The sequence below is a fragment of the Halichoerus grypus genome, chromosome 6 (assembly GCF_964656455.1).
Source record: "Halichoerus grypus chromosome 6, mHalGry1.hap1.1, whole genome shotgun sequence".
In the NCBI taxonomy this organism is placed as follows: domain Eukaryota; kingdom Metazoa; phylum Chordata; class Mammalia; order Carnivora; family Phocidae; genus Halichoerus; species Halichoerus grypus.
The window spans coordinates 65,352,643-65,370,640 of NC_135717.1; the positions used below are offsets into that span (position 1 = coordinate 65,352,643).

General features: G+C 37.9%; 1 protein-coding gene across 3 annotated transcripts in view; it reads left to right on the forward strand.

The window, feature by feature from the left end:
- The window catches only part of APBB1IP (amyloid beta precursor protein binding family B member 1 interacting protein), a 109,934-nt gene that overhangs the window by 20,744 nt on the left and 71,192 nt on the right, over positions 1-17,998 (forward strand). The gene's annotated exons all lie outside the window — the stretch shown is intronic.

Genomic DNA, 17,998 nt, shown 5'->3' on the forward strand with positions numbered 1-17,998 from the left:
GCACCCCAATAGAAGCACTATTTCACATGCTGATTTAATATCTTCTAGTATTTTTTATTTGCCCCTGGTTTTCTTACATTATTATAAATTAGAATATAAATGATTTTGTATCCTGCTTATTTTACTTAAATATATGGCTAAAAATAATAGCCATTATTTTTAATAGTAACAAAAAAAAAAACATTGACTGCAATACAATAACAATTCTTCCTTTATTTGTTGGATGTTTAAATTGCTTTTAATTTCCAATAATGCTGCAGTTTCACCTTCAGGCAAAGAGAGTTCTTTCATAGTATGTAAAATTTTCTTGAATTAAATTTCTAAAGGTTGAATAAGTAAAACAAAGAGAATGAATATTTCTATGATATTAGGTATTTAATAAATATTTGTCAACAAATGAATGAATATAAAACACCTCACTACTTGTAATGATCAGAAAACAATCTGGGGCACCTGGGTGGCTCAGTGGGTTAAGCATCTGACTCTTGGTCTCAGCTCTTACCATGATCTCAGGGTTGTGAGATCGAGCCTTGCATGAGGCTCCGCACTGGGCATGGAGCCTGCTTAAGATTCTCTCTCCCTCTATCCCTCCCACCCTCTTCACCCTCTCTAAAAAAAAAAGCAGGAAAGAAAAGAAAAAGAAAACAGAATCCATTTTAGATTAAATGGAAAGGAGTTTACTATAAGGCATATGGCTGCATACAAAACTGGGAGGGTCAGGGAGTCAGGTATGATGTTGAAAGTCAGGAATAACAGGCAGGAAAAATGCCCAGCCGTACGTTCAGAACTGTTCTGGTGAAACATCGCTGCTGCCAGTACCCACTACTCAATCTAAAATGATAGGGGCACTAAATTCTATACCTGAAACCAATATTACACTGTATGTTAATGAACTAGAATTTAAATAAAAACTTGAAAAGATAATAAAATAAAATAAAATAAAATAAAATAAAATGGACAGGACAGCTGTCCCTGGAAGATTGTTTGTCCACATGTGGCTTTCAGTTATGTTGCTCATTTCCACCTAGCAGATCTCATGTCTTTGTGTCTCCTTGACTGGATCACAGGTGGAACCCTAACTTCAAAGGAGTCTGGGAAACATCATTTCTAGATTTCCAGTTTCAGTGTTATGGGAGCACATCATATAAGGCAGTAGGAAAGAGGGTTTCAGAAAGCCAGATAGTAGTATCTGCCATAAAATTATAAAGAAGGAAAGGGAGGGCAGTAGAGAGGAAGAGGAGAAAGCAAAACTTTTTTTTTTTGTGCCAGCTTTTGTTTGTTTTGTTTTGTTTTGTTTTAATCCATCTGGAAGTTTGATTGAAATTGCAAAAATTTTCTATTCATTTAGGAAGAATGATATCTTCACCATATTGAATGTTCTTTCTAGTAACATGTTCTGTCCATTTGTTCATGTTGTCTTTTATGCCATTTAGATTTCTCTATCTAGAATTAGCAAAATGTTTATTATTTATTTCTGTATTCTTCATAGCTTTTGTTGCTGTTACAAATTTGATTTTTTTGCCGTATCATTTTCTAACATTTATTGCTGGATATATGAGAATGTTGTTGTTTTGTATATATTTACATCACATCTGCTATCTAATTAATTTTACTTTTTGCTTGTATTCCTATGTAGACAATAATGTCATCTATGTATTATACTAATTTCATCTTTTCCCTATTGCCTATTTAACAAATCTGTTGCAGGGCTTTTGTAAATAAAGTTTGAGATCAAAGATGGTGGCATAGTAGGAGGACCCTAGCCTCCTCTCGTCCCATGAACATAACTAGATAAATATCAAATCATCCTAAATACCCCCAGAAATTGGCCTGAAGACTGACAGAACAAACTCCACAACTAAAGGTAAAGAAGATGCCACATTGAAGAAGAAGACAGAGCCTTAGACAAAATGTGAAGATGAAGGAATTTATCCCAAATGAAAGAACAAGATAAAGGCCACAACCTTTATCTTGGTGAAACAAATATAAGTAATATGCCTGATGGAGAATTTAGAGATCTTGGTGAAACAAATATAAGTAATATGCCTGATGGAGAATTTAGAGCAACAACCATAAGGATATTCACTGGGCTTGAGAAAAGAATAGAAGACATCAATGAGACACTTACCACAGAGATAAAAGAGTTAAAAAAAAGAATCAGAGGGGCGCCTGGGTGGCTCAGTCGTTAAACATCTGCCTTTGGCTCAGGTCATGATCCCAGGGTCCTGGGATCGAGCCCCGCATTGGGCTCCCTGCTCCGCGGGAAGCCTGCTTCTCCCTCTCCCACTCCCCCTGCTTGTGTTCCCTCTCTCGCTGTGTCTCTCTCTCTGTCAAAATAAATAAATAAAATCTTAAAAAAAAAAAAAAAGAATCAGAGATGAAGAATACAATAAATGAGATTGGCAACAGCCTTGATTAAATGAACAGCAGGCTGGAAGAAGCAGAGGAATGAATTAGTGACCTAGAAGATAAAATAATGGACAATAATTAAGATGAAGAAAAGAAAGAAAAATATGCAATACAAGAATAGACTTAGGGAACTCAGTGACTCCATCAAATGTAATAACATTTGTATTATAGGAGTCCCAGAAGAAAAAGAAGAGGGGGGGAAGGGGGCAGAAAATTTATCACAAGAAATAATAGCAGAAAACTTCCCTAATATGGGAAAGGAAATAGACATCCAGATCCAGGAAGCACATAGAATGCCCATCCAAATCAACAAAAGCAGGCCAACACCAAGACACTTTTTAATTAAATTTTCAAAATATAGCGATAAAGCAAAATCTTAAAGGCAACAAGACAAAAGAAGTCCTTAACTTACAAGGGAAAACCCATAAGGCTAGCTGGAGATTTCTCAACAGAAACTTAGCAAGCCAGAAGAAAGTGGCATGATATATTCAAAGTACTGAATGGGAAAAATCTGCAGCCACAAATACTCTATCCAGCAAGGCTATCATTCAGAATAGGAGAGATAAAGAGTTTCCCAGACAGGCAAAAACTAAAGGAGTTTGTGACTACTAAGCCTGCCCAACAAGAAATATTAAAGAGGACTCCTTGAGTGCAAAGGAGAGACCAATAGTGACAAAGACAAGAAAAGATCAGAGAAAATCTCCAGAAACAATGACAAAATAAGTAATAAAATGACAATAAATACAAATCTATCAATAATTACTTTGAATGTAAATGAACTAAATGCTCCAAGCAAAAGACATAGGGTAAAAAAATGGTAATGGTCAGAATGGGTTAAAAAAAAAAAAAAAGACCCATCTATACGCTGCCTACAAGAGATTCATTTTAGACCTAAAGATACCTGCAGATTGAAGGTGAAGGGTTGGAGATAACATTTATCTTGCAAATGGATGTCAAAAGAAAATCAGAGGGGGCGCCTGGGTGGCTCAGCCATTAGGCGTCTGCCTTCAGCTCGGGTCATGATCCCAGGGTCCTGGGATCGAGCCCCGCATCAGGCTCCCGGCTCGGCGGGAAGCCTGCTTTTCCCTCTCCCACTCCCCCTGCTTGTGTTCCTGTTCTTGCTGTCTCTCTCTCTGTCAAATAAATAAATAAAATCTTTAAAAAAAAAAAAAAAAAGAAAGTCAGAGTAGCAATACTTATATCAGACAAACTAGACTTTGTTGTTCTTTTATTGTTTTAATCCTGCTTTGGTATCAGGGTAGTACTGGCCTCATGGAATGATTTTGAGTGTGTTCCCTCCATTCCATTATTTGTAAGATTTTGATAACAATTGTCATTAATTATTTTTTTAAATGTTTGGTAGATTTCACCAATGAAACCATGTGGTCTTGGGCTTTTGTGTGCTGGGAGATTTTTGATTCCTAATTCAACTTTCATTCTTGTTATTGGTCTAAGAAGATTTTCTGTATTTGTAGGATTCAATTCATGATTCAATCATGATAACTTGTATATTTTTAGGATTTATCTGGTCTTTTTTTCTAAGTTATCTGACTTATTAGTATATAATTATTTATAGTAATCTGTTACCACACTATGTATTTCTGTGGTTATCTGTTGTATTGTTTTCTCTTCCATTTCTCATTTTGGTTTTCAAGTCTTCTCTTTTTTTTCTTAGTTAAGGTAGTTAAACCATTACCAATTTTATTTTTTTTGAAAAACTGGTCATTACTTTCAATGTTATGTTACTATTTATTCTGGTCTCTATTTTATTTATTGGTGATTTTTCTTTGTTATTTTCTTCCTCTAAGTTTCAGCTTAGTTTCTTCTTTTTCTAGTTCCTTGTGGTGTAATGTTGTTGTTTATTTGAAATTTTTTTCTTAACACAGGCATTTATAGCATAAATTTTACTCTAACATCTGCTTTTGCTCCATCCCATAGGTTTTGAAATATTGTGTTTTCTTTTTCCTTTGTTTTGAGACATATTTTGATTTACTATTTGGTTTTGTATTTGGCCCATTGCTTGTGCAGTAACGTGTTACTTAATATTTACATATTAAATATTTAATATTTTTAAGTAAATAAAAAATTTTTATTGCCACTAGCCATGGCTTGTTGTCTACAGCACCTTTCTCCCTTCAACAGCAGACTGGAGTAGTTGTAATAGAGACCATGTGACCTGCAAAACCTCAAATATTTATCATCTGGCCCTGTATAGAGAAGGTTTGCCAGGTCCTGCCATAAAATATCTATAAATTTGAAATATTTATTTTGGCCTTGTATTGTCTCAGACCACCAGAACAGACAAATAGTAGCAATAATGATGAGAATTTTTGACTTGTATCTGACTTTAATAGAAACAGTTTCTGTGTTTTACAGTTAGAATAATGGTTGCCAGGGGCACCTGGGTGGCTCAAGTCAGTTAAGCATCTAACTCTTGATCTCAGCTCGGGTCTTGATCTCAGGGTTGTGAGTTCAAGCCCATGTTAGGCTCCATGCCCAGCATGGAGCCCACTTTAAAAAGGAAAAAGAAAGATTAATGGTTGCCATTGGTTTCTGGTAGATACCCTTATAAATTAAGGAAAGTACCAACTATTTCAACCTTGCTAAGAGGTTTTAATCAGGAACACATATTAGATTTTACCAACTACCTGTTCACCATGCATTAAGATGATCATATGTTCTATCATTTAATATTTAAGTTAGTGAATTACTCTAATATATTTCCAACTGGTGAGCTGTTCTTGCATTCCTGGTTATTATGCATTATTCTTTTAATATGTTTCTGGAATCGATTTTCTAAACTTTTATTTGGGATTTTTGCATCTATGTTTGTAAGTAATATTAATTTGTTTTCTTATTTTTTGGTTGCTTTTTTAATAGCAACCTATTGTAGTTGCTATATTATCTTAAAATTCTCTGAAGGCATCAGTTGAAATTTTTTAAAAATTTCTCTTCCATTTCTCTAATGAGCTCTGTCTCCTTAGGGGTCAGTGTTCTGGTTTTTAGTCTTGAGGCTCCCATGCTCTTGCTTTTCCTCAAATATTTCATGACCCTTGGTTGTTGATTCATAATTTTAATGAAAGGACTAGAATAATACAGGAAAATGGTATGGATTTACTTGGCAGCTGTTACAACCCTCTTTTTCTGGCTAGAAAGCTGACTATAGGGTTTTTTCTATAAATGAATGTGGGGATTAATAGACAGGCAGCTTTTCCCTTTTGTTTGGATAACAATGAGACATATAAGTTTCAGCCCTCCTTGAATGCTGTTTACTGAGGCCAGCAAAGCTTTGTGCTGGAGGTGGAGCACATGAGAGTTCTTAGTGCATTTCATTGAATGTGAACATTTCTCTTCCCACTCCCTTCTGATTGATTAATTGATTGATTGAATTGTCACCTGGTTGGATTGGAATCTGCCTGTGTGTCATGCAACTCCAACTTTCAAGGCACTGCTCTACTTGTCTTGGGTAGCTTAATACTCAGGTTAGGAACCAATGAGACACTTTTCCCATGTTATTTAAGGCAAAGATTCTTGCTGATTTTAGACTGGGGCAATTGTGACAGTTCATATTTCCAGCTGTGACACAGAAATTAAATGGCCCATAGCACTCAGTCCTTTAAATAATTACCCCTCCAGTTGGGAGGGGTGCCTCTGGATTCCCTCCTTGCTGACCCTGAGCTTGGGTGTTTTCCTTGGCTCTATCTTTAGCAGCCCTCCTCTAGACTCATATTGAACTGCTGCTTCCTTAGGTCTCATTGTTCAGTCTATATAGTCCCTTCTTCTTAACATCTTCCAGAAATTCCTCAAAATTTTTAGTATGGTGGTGCCATTCTGACTTGCTTTACAGACTGTTACATAGTCATTTCCTTAGAATTTTAGTAGAGAGTGTATATTCACTCCCACTATTTGGAACCAGAAGTTGTCATTTTATTTTATTTTATCATAAACCTGAGCTTAAAGGATGGATAGGATAACTATATTTATCCCTTGTGCCTCTTTGCACTTGAACCCTTCCCTTCAACTCCTGGCCCCAACAACCTGCTTTCAGTCACTATAGCTATTTCTTTTCTAGAGTTTCATATAAATGGAATTACACAGTATGCAGTATTTATGTTTGGCTTCTCTCATTTAGCCTAATATTTTTGAGATTCATCCATGTTGTTCTGTATATTACTATTTTTCCTTTTTTTATTGATAGTAGGATTCCATGAAATGAAATTACCGCAATTTGTTTATTCACTCACCAGTTTTTGGTTTTATGAATAATGCTGTTATGAACATTTAAACACATTTCTGAGTGAGCATGTATTTTCACTTTGCTTGGGTTAATACCTTAAAGTGGAATTGCTAAGCTGAGTGGTGAATGTATGTTTAATTTTATATGGTACTGTATGGTACTGCCATATTGTTTTTCAAAGCGGCTATACCATTTTGCATTTCTGCTAACAATATATGAGATTTCCAGTTGCTCTACAACCTCATCAACACTTGGCATTGTTGGTCTTTTTTTTGAGCTATAACTGACATATAGCTTTATATTAGTTTCAGGTATACAACATAATGATTCCATATTTGTTTATATTGTGACATGATCACCATAGTTCTAGTTAACATCTGTCATCATGCATAGTTATAAAATTTTTTCTTGTGGTGAGAACTTTTAAGATCTACTCTCTTAGTAACTTTCAAATATACAATACAGTATTATTAACTATAGTTACCATGCTGGACATTACACACCCGTGTAACTAGATTATAACTTATAACTACATTTCTACTTTTTGACCCCTTCACCCATCCCCCACCCCTGCCTCTGGCAACCACCAGTCTGTTCTCTGTATCTATGAGCTTGGGTTTTTGTGTTTTTTTTTTTTAATTCTACATATAAGTGAGATCATTCTGTATTTGTCTTTCTCTGTCTGTGCATTTTAAATTTATCTACCTACATACAAGCACCACTGTGTGCCAGTTACTGTGCTGGGGCCTGACTATGCTAATTTAACTCTCAAAGCAATTTGATGAATTAGGTTTTCTAACTCCCATTTTACAGATGAAAAATCTGGAGTTCAACAGGTTAAGTTGCTCAAAGTCATGCAGTAGTTAGGACTGAATTCAGGTTTGACTCATCCAGTAACACATTCACACCTAATAAATTTTCTGATGATAGAACAAGGGCCCCAATATATACCCTTTGAATGATGATGAAAGATAATTCCAAGTTCCATATTCACTGTTTTTATTTTCTTGATACATGAATTAAATAGAGAACTGGCTTAGTGGTCTAACCAAAACTGACAGAGAACTCTGGAGCATTCTGTGTTTTCAAGTACATTATTTTCATTCTTTATTTGTGCTTTCTCACAACTGTAAGAGAAAAATTTTAAATCCTGTAGCTATAGACTGGGTGTGATCCCATGTAGACTGTGTGGAGAAAAATATAATTAAATTAAAAGCTTCTCATTTGCCATATATAAAAATAATACCCATAGGAAATTGTGTGTAAATAACCTTCACAAAGAAATTGAAGAAACACTCATAGAGCCATTAAATATTTTCATATATCCATAGAACTGATAGGTGTCCTGCTTCATTTCATAAATCTGCTCAGATCTTAACTAGTTTGCTGTTTGTGATGCTCTGTAGTTAGGTTAATTCTATCTAGTTGGCTTATTCAAGGACACAAATTCCTGTATTTTTCATGACAAACATCTCATAATTATGGCAAAATAAATTAAATCAAATTATTAATGCTGACATTGCTATGGATTGCATATTGTAATTATATAATTATTAATTGTAATTAATAATAAGTTAATGATCTTTGTACCTCCTGATGAGTAGGTATGATTAAATTCTCCATAGAAAAAGCATTAACTTTTAAAAGTTTTTTTTTCAATGGCATAATTGTATCATTATCAATATTTAATTTGCCATTTCCTAGTTACCATCTTTGGGTGGGTGCAGACTAACATTTTGGCATTTCTATGCATTGAATTTTGTCAGAAACTAGTCATTTGCCACATGTGTGCCCCTGTATGATACCTATCTTTTCAGAGCTTCCATTCCTTCACATGCAAGTGAGGATAACATATTTTGCAGAGAAAAAAAAAAAAATATATATATATATATATACACACATACAGAGCAGTAGAAAGGATAAGAGGTGTAGCATATAAAACATAGTATAGGGGCACCTAGGTGATGCAGTCCATTAAGCGTCAGACTCTTGGTTTCAGCTCAGGTTGGGATCTCAAGGTCATGATCTCAGGGTCGTGAGATCGAGCCCTGCGTTGGGTTCTGCCCTCAGCACGGAGTCTGCCTGAGATTCTCTCTCCCTTTTCCTCTACCCCCCCCCCCCACTGCACGCACGCTCTCTCTCTTTCTCTCTAAAATAAATACATAAATCTTAAAAAAAAAAAAAAAAACAGTATAGTGCTTGACACATGGAAGTGCTCTGAAATCCTGCACATTATGATTACTTGTCGTACTTATGTACTGTTGCATAATTCAGACAGGTCACAGCAGGGCTAGCTTGTCTCAGCTCTACAAGGTCTGTGACCTCAACTGGGAACACTTGAACATCTGGGGGTGACCCAAACAGCTGAACACTGGGGTCCCTTGGAGGGTTTTTCACTCACCTGACTGGCCTGGGATTGGTGATGAGAGTCCTCCTGTGGCCCCTCCAGGTGGCTCAAGCTTCTCACAGTGTGGCAGCTGGGCTCCTAGATGGAATGTCTAGAGGGAGTTCTGAGAGGCCCAGGGGGATGGCTTTTAATGGCCTACCCTCCAAAGACACGAAGTGTCACTTACACTGCATTTATCAAAGCGATCATGAGCCTGCTCAAATTCAGGGGAAGGAGACATAGATTCCACATCTCAATGGAAGAAGCCTCAAAGAACTGGAGGCGTGTTTAAAACCACCAACCATCATCATCATTATCGTCATTATACTGTGAATATGCTTCTTGTATATGAGTAAAGAAAGGAAGCGCTTCACAATCTATAGGAACTGAGTGAATATTTGCTTCAAGAGCTTATCCAGATACCCAGGACAGGAACATTCACTGACCTTGATTTCCCCCAATACCTAACATTAAACACTAGATTCTTTTTCATTTTGTACCTTCAAACAATAAAAAGATGTGATAATTTCTAATGCATTTTTTACATTGAGATATTACAGGGTGTGCGAAATGCCTTCTTTCCTTGTGTTTGGTGTGAAACACAAGCCATTTGTGTCTTGGCTAAAAGTTTTGGTTCTCATAATCCCTTTACATTATTTGTTTTTGGAGTTTGCCATCTACTTATGGATCAGTGGCTCTCAAACTTTAGTGTACAATAAAATCACAAGGACAGCTTGTTAAAAAGATTATTTGCCCCCACCCCCAGAGTTACTGATTCAGTAATTTTGGGGTGGGGCCCAAGAATTTGCATTTCTAAGTGTCTGGGTGTGCGGCTGCTACTGATCTGAAGACCCACACTTTGAGAACCACTGTCGAGGAGGAAATGCTGAACCAAATCCACAGATCAGCTTTGGCCTCACTAGATTATTCAAATCTATCAACCTGCCATGTGCTTTCAAGTGTCTGGTAATGTTCTCAATAAAATATATGTACTATCTAAATGATGACAATAGGACATTTAACATGTATCAGGCATTTGGTAAGCCCTTTGCACACATTAGTCCTCATAAAACCCAGTGAAATATTCCCATATTATAGATTTAGACACTGTAGGTATTTAAGGTTTCCCAACATCACACCACAGTAAGTGCAGAGCAGAACACAAGTCTTTCAGAATCCAACATGTGTGCTCATGCTCTTAGCTGCTACATGTCCTTCCCTCTCAGACTGCCAAGAACAACTCACCCCAAAAGAACTAATGTTCTCTCCTCTCTGATCCTGTATTATTCTATCCATGTCTTTTTATATTATTGTTATGTGCCGTTAAATTATTTGCATGTCTGTCATCCTGTTTAGATTGTGAACTTCATTCACTGGACATATACTCAGGGTATGGATCCTAGTACTTACCACGGGGTCTGACAGAGTTTGCATTCCATAAATGCTTCTTGAGCTAATGAATGAATTCATAAGTGAGAAATCCTGGTATAAAACCGCTACCTATCATTGTATAAGTAAGTGAGCTCATGTGAAAATAAACAATAGCTTTGCGAATACATTTGTGTGTCCTCCGTTTCTCTGGGGCATACTAACCTAAGGGAACAATTGGGAAATGTGGTTATTACAGTAACTAAGGAATAGCCCCTGCTCCAGCCACCCTAGATGGTGTCTCTGTACCCCCACTTTGTAGGCTTTTCCAGGCTCATTACCGGAGTCCTGAGCAGGGCTCGTGTGAGCCCTTGGACGTGGCTGTAATGAGACAGGGAATGCAGTCATTCCTGCTGCACCATCTGGGATGCTGTCTTTGCAGGCTATGTGTTCTTCCTGGGGCCGCTTTGCTTTCCCCCTTCCTGAAGCGGCAGTGCTGCCTTCCACTTTCGACCTCTGTGCAGTTGGTGTGGCCTCAGCTGTTACTCTGGGCAGTTCCCGCGTACTCCACAAAACAGAGACCTGTGTTCTCGGTTTCCATTAAGGTCTCAAAAGATGCAATCCTTTTGTTTTTTCAACTCTCTCCCTTTTTCAACTCCTGACCTCCCCGCCTCCGCCAGTTGCAACCAAGACCATCCAAGGCCACGTGTGGTTTCTCTGGTGGGAAGGGATGGAGTGAGAGTGAGGACCCTGGTCTGGAGACAGTTGACTAACAATACTCCGTGCTGTCATCACCATCCTCCTCCTCTCCAAAGCCACGATCAGAGTGTCTGACCTCAGCCTGTGTCCTTGCACATCGACCTTCCAGGCTTCCGGGAGGCTGAAAGATGGCTGTGGTTCCGACTGCTTAATAGTATGAGGACCTCCACTTCCTGAGCCCTTCCATCCAAGCCAGGCCTATTCTATGCGCTTTACATGCATTAATTTCTAGAATTCTCACTTTGACCCCCTGTGAAAAAGGCTTTTTTTCACGCCTTTTTCACAGATAAGAAAACTAACACACTGAGAAATTAGTAACTTGCCCAAGGTTACACAGCAGTAAGTGCTGAGTCTTGAACCCAGGCATCCTGGTTCTAGACTTCAGTCTTGTTCCTGGGGGAGGGTCTTGTCTGGCCCCTGCAGTTCAGTGGTTCCCCAGCCTGAGGCCCGCCTAGATGGGCTTCCTTATTATGGAGGGGGGGATAAATGCACACAAAACAGAAGCCCCCACACACCGCACCCTAGCTACCTATGGAAGGTCGTTTAGGACAAAAATACTGGATGTTTTTTGTTTTATTTAAGGGATGAATCATCTCAAATGTGGGGGAGTAAAGATTCAGTTCCTTTCTTTAAAATAGAGTGAAAAGTATTGTCAGTAGCATCTTTGAAGAAGAAGAGAAAAATTTTAGTAAGAGACTCAGGAAAAGAATTAAAACTGGGTTGTCACTGAAAAAATCTCAAATGTACCTCAGATTTTTCCGATGTAAATTTGTTCCATGGCATGTATCACCCTAATAGGTTTTGCACACACCAGCAGTCACAGAGATGGCTGTAAATAGTTCCAAACAGAGAGAAATAAACGGCACAGTGGGACACACACTGCTTGAGCTCATTAATGCAGAGTTTACCACACTTGACCCTTATCATTACCAAGAGCCCCAATCTTTGGGGGTTTCTAATGACAGGTGCAGAATATTGACCACGAAGCAGCAACAGAAAACTCCTCACCCCACAGAAAGTCAAGAATTGGTTGATATTTCCAGTGTTATCCTTAAGCCGTGCTGCATATAATTTTTCTGCAAATGCAAACATCTGGCTCCTAGCATCATATCTTAAAAAGAAGAGCAAACCATAAATTTCCAACAATAGAGACTTGATTAGATGATGGTGCAGCACATCCATGTGAAAGATGCTCAGAGCCACGAAAGTGACTTTGGAAGAATTCTGAATGACAGAGAAGAAAGCACGTATAATTGCTGTGGCCCCAGAAAAGCTGTCTGTGTTGTTATCTCGGTTTCCCACTCATTTCTGAAAGCCCTCTGTTGGCTCCCACCCTCAGCGCTCCCAAGATAACCAGGGACTTTCATGCATTTAAGCCAAAGGTCATTTTTCATTTCTCATCTTGAGAACATTCAACGTGACTGTCATATTTCATTGATTAATTCATTAATACTTTCTTTTTTGGAGGTGGGAGGATGCTGCATTAAATGTTTAGAAAGATTTTAAGATCTAAGAGCACAAAATGAATCACAGAATTACATATCATTTCTTGTTAGTATTACAAATAAAACAGTCTTCACTTCACAAATTGAGAATCTAAAGATGTTAAGATGTGCAGAGCATGTCAGGACACCCAGCCGTTCACTACCCAAGGCCATACACTCTTGTTCCTTAAAACCATTAGAATTCACAGTATAATTTTTAGGCTTATCAAAGAAAGTTGTGAATTTTTCTATATTCCTTACTTGGCTAAATACAATGATTTATTTTTCTTTATTATCTTAAGCACTATTGGAAGTTAAATAACTTCTCTTGAATTCTAATAGAAGCTTCTGATAGGTAGGCATTTGGTACCTAAAGGGCAATCCTTGGCGATGCATAACCTGCCATTTCAATCTCTTGTCACTTTGAAAATTACAATCTGAAAGCTTTGGCAATGAATTGTATAAATAGCTCATCCCGATAATAAGACGAAAATTTTTCGACGAACTTTTGATTTATAAGTGAAAAAAAGGTAAAAAAAAAATAGTGGGTGATTGGTATAGATTCTTAGGATATAAAGATATAAAACTTTAACAGACACTACATAACCTAGTAAGTATTATGTTTAAGATTTAAGGTAACTTCATCACGATGTAATCCACACTACAGAGTTCTACTTCTCTGTGTGTGTTTGAATGTGTGTCATCTCTAGGCAGATGCGTTGTGTGAGTCCGAGTGTATTTTCTACCTATGGTTCTGTGTGATCTTGGGCCCATCACTCAGACTCCTGAGCACAGGCTCCTCATCTGTGAAAATGGGAGAAATATTGATCCCCACATGGGTTTTGTGGGAATTAGATGATCAACATACAGCAGTTCACAAGATAGATTCTTTTCTTTTACATTGTCTTTGCCAGTCTCTACATTTTATTATCCCCTGTTCCTCTTTCTTGTTTTGTTTTGTTTTGTTTTGTATTGCCTTGCTTTTTTAAACTCAGGTCTGTCTGACTTTAAAGATTGGTTCTTTTTTTCTCCAGCTTTTCATTGAAAAGCTTCAAAACTTCAACAATAGCAAAAAAAAAAAAAAAAAAGCAAGAGTAGTGCAACAGACATCCATATTCCCTTCACTCACATTCACTAATTATTTACATTTTATTGTATTTCTTCTATTTTTTTTCACTGTTTATCTCTTAAGAACAAAGAGCTCTTACGCAGTCACATTGCAATTACCACATTCAGGAAATTTGATGGACTTAATGCATTTTCTGTTGTATAGTCCATATTCAGATTTTCCAAATTATTCCTATATCTTCTTTTATTTAAAGAGTCCAAACCAGTCACTTTGTTGTTTTGCAGAATGTCCCTGAATTTGGATTTGTCTGATTGACTCCTCTTGACTAGACTCAGGCTAAACATTCTGGCAGCAGCATTATGGTGATGCCATGTCCTCAGTGCATCACATCAGGGACAGTGGTCTCAGGTTGTCTCATCAATGATCATTTGGTTAAAGTTGGGTCCACCAGATTTCTACATTTAAAGGTGTAGCCTTTGAGAGAGCTAAGTAACATTTATGTTACTTACACTCCTGCTTCTAAGTTAAGTATTTTGGGATCTTACTCAGCCATCTCACCTACCCTGGAGCTTGACTTAGCAGAGTAGGGAGTTACTCTGAGTCAATATCATTCCCTAACCATCTTTCATCCATTCATGTCAACATCCACCATTTATTCTTGACATCCACTAAGGTGGTTGTAGAATCATTTTCCTTTTTTAATCTGTCTTCCCCTAGCTTCATTTCTTCTCACTGCTGTCCCTTAAAACATTCATTCATTCAGCAGATACTACTGAAGGTCTTCCATGACCAAAGCAGGCACTAGAAATATAAAGGTGAACCACGCCTTCATGAAGCCTAAAGGAATATATTACATTTTACTCTTTAAAAACTTTTTATTCATCCACTCACTGAACAAATATTCACTATCATGTATCTACATTGCCCTGCTTGCTGGAATCTAGCAGTAAGCAAAAACAATCAAATCCCTGACCTCATGTAGCTTACATTCTAGTTGGTAAGTGGAAAGAGAATATAAGCAGGGAAAATGGGAGTTGTAGGAAAGAGTTGATTTTGAAATAGGGAAGGCCTCAGTAATGAGGGAACATGCAAGCAAAGACCTAACGGCAGTGGAGAGCAAGCCACTCAAGTAAGTGGGGAACAGGTGTTCCAGACAGAGAAAAGCATGTGCAAATGCATGCTTACAGTGTTCAAGGAACAGCTGTAGGCTGGTGTGAGCAGAGTTAAAGGAGATAAAATCAGAGAGACGGGGCGGGGCAGTGCTAAGTACTAGTTGAATGTGTGAAATAACAGAGAAGTTTGGGTTGAAGATACACTTTGGAATTGGCAGCATGTATATGGTATTTAAAGCCTAAGGCAGCATGATGTTTCCTAGAGAGTGGATGTAGATAGAGGCCAGGAGAAAAACTAGAACAGGGAGAGGAGCAGAATCAATGGAGGAGGCTCAAATGAGAGGCAAGCAAGGTAGGCAGGGACAGTTCCAGGATCTCTGGGGCCTATATATACAACTGGAGGGAGAGTCTCTTTAAAAAAATAGAATACAAAATTATGAATAAAAAGTTAAGAACTGAAGAAAATATTTATTTAGAGAAAGGAAATCTCAACAAATTACCAATTTTTTAGAAGCCCATGCAACAAACATCACAAGATACAAAAAGTAACACTTATTTTTTTTATTTCTAATTACTTGCCTGATACAATTTTTTCCTACATTTTGGCTGCATATTCTTCAATCACCTCTCTCTATGAGGATGAATTTGAAACACAATATTCTATAGAGGTAATAGATAATTTAGTCTTTCCTCCAGCATGGTTGCTCACAATTAATTTTATTATTGGTAGTTTAGAAAAAGTTTACTTCAGCCTCACAGCTCTCTGTGGTAAGGCCTCAGCTGTAACTTCCTCTGTGGGTTCTTCCTCTGGCAGTGTGTCTTGCCCAGGAGAAAGACCTCAGAGAACTGAGGTATTTTCTCTCACTAGTTGTGGCATGGCACCCCGTGGCTCCCAATGGCCTAGGAAGCAGCTGTTCCCGCTCAGCCAGGACCATATAGCCATCAGTTCTTGCTACCTCCCAACTGCTAGGCTGGTCCTGGGGACAATGTAGGGTGGCCATGAAGCCTAGGTCGAGGTGACCTCATGCAAGGAGCAGAGCAGAACAGTGTCTCCTTCAGATCTTCTTGTTGGAATAGAAGGTAGATTCCACAGTCCATGAGATCTACTATGGATCCAACACTTGCTAGGGTCCAGGTGGAGTGGAGGTAGTGCTGGCAGCCCACTGGCCCCATCTAAGCCCTGGAACCACTACCAGGATCATCTCTCAGCATGAGAACAATGTTCCATACTGCTGCTGGGGTGCTAGAAGAGAAATGCAGTCTTAGAAAGGACTTACAAAGGAGGAGACCTGAAACTTAGGCTTTATTAGCTTCAGATCAATTGGCCTCTACTAGGAGGCAAAGCAGGAAGGAAAGCTTTTATGGAAGCCAAGTGAAAAAAGTATCTCCGAGAGAGTGATCAATGAATGGTGATAAATGTTGTTTAAGATGCTACGAATCCATCATTGGATTTGGCAACATGAAAGTCATTGAATGTTGACACACAGTTGGGTTACATGGGGGAACTAAAGTCCAACTGAGGTATGTCTTGGTCAGGGTTGGGCTGCTATAACAAAAATATCAACTGGGTGGCTCACACAACAAACATTTATTTCCTCACAGTTCTGAAAACTGGAAAGTCCCAAGATAAAGGCACCAGCAGATCTGGTGTCTGGGGAGAGCCCTCTTCCTGGTTTGCACGTGGCCATCTTCTTGTATCCTCACATGGAGGAGGGCAGAGAGAGGGAACAAGCTCTCCTGTATCTTTTCTTATAAGGGCACTAATCTCAACATGAAGCCTCCACCGTCATGACCTAATTACCTCCCAAAATCTCCACCTCCAAATACCATCACCTTGGGGATTAGATTTTAACATATAAATTTTGGGGGGACACAAACATTCAGCCATGGCAAGATAGATTGAGGAGAAAATAGAGATGAGTAGGAGATGGTGAATATAGATAAATATTCACAGGAGTTTTCTGTATGAAAATTAATGTCCATAGTTTTAATTTACAGGTGAGTGAACAATATATTTTCTATTTTCTATTTTTGTCTCTTAAAAAAACCCCTAAATTATGTTGTCACTTTAGTTCAATGTCACAGTGGATCCCAAATACAAAAGCAGCTCCCCATTCCTGATATGGATGCTCAAATAAGAATTAAAAGGCAACTTGAGAAAATCTCGAGATTTTAAAATTCACTTTTCAGCTGATGTATATCCAAGTGAAAATAGTCTACAGCTTGTCTCCGCACGATACAGAAAAGCCATCTGGACAGATGGAAGTGAGAATATTGAGTTCATATGAGTTTTATTTCCCTGCGTTACATGCTGTTTACTTCTTAGTCCTGTTGAACATTTTTGGGTCTCTCAGCCATCTCACTTTTCACCTACTCCAGGACTTGACCTAGCATAATGCTGCACTCTGCCCTACTCCACCCTGCATTCACTCAAAAGCAAAGCAGTTTGGAAGTAAATACATTTAAAAATCATACCTTAAAAAAAATATGGTAGCCCATCTCATCTTCTGTGTATGTCTGACTCTACACTGTGACAAATTCTAAGGCTTTTGAAAGCACATCCATAGTGGTTTTTAAATTATTGAAATAAACCATGTCATTTCATGATTCCTTTTTCAGGTACAGATGTGTTTTTTTCCATCTAACTCTTGCCATCACAATATTGCTTACCAAAGAACCCTATTGTCTTGACTGTTCCTTTTGTGTGACCATACATATGCATATCCCCAACGTCCACATGAATTTCCTTTGTGAGTGATTGTTGTGTTTGGTCTGTATTGTTCATGTTATCATAGTGATTATCCTACTAACTTAATAACTGTTAGCTTATTTCTTAAAATTTTCACTTATCTCAGGTGTACTAAAAAGCCTGTTAAGTTGGCCCAAGAGATTTCTTCATCTTAGTTATTTGTTGAGTATTATTTGATTTATATATAAGTTTAGAGGTGCTTCTGTTTCCTGTTTTATGTTACACAGAAGCTTTAGCTACTCCCCACCCCCAAACATTGCAAGAACCTTTAACCACGTGCTGTGTTGTTCTGTGAGCCACTTCCTCTTGATAAGTGCTTTCATTGCATTTTGCAAAAAAAAAACTACAGTGAAGGAATCAGGTAGAATTCAATATTGTCAGTTATTTTCCAATCATACTGTCATAGTTCCCACCAGCATTTGTGA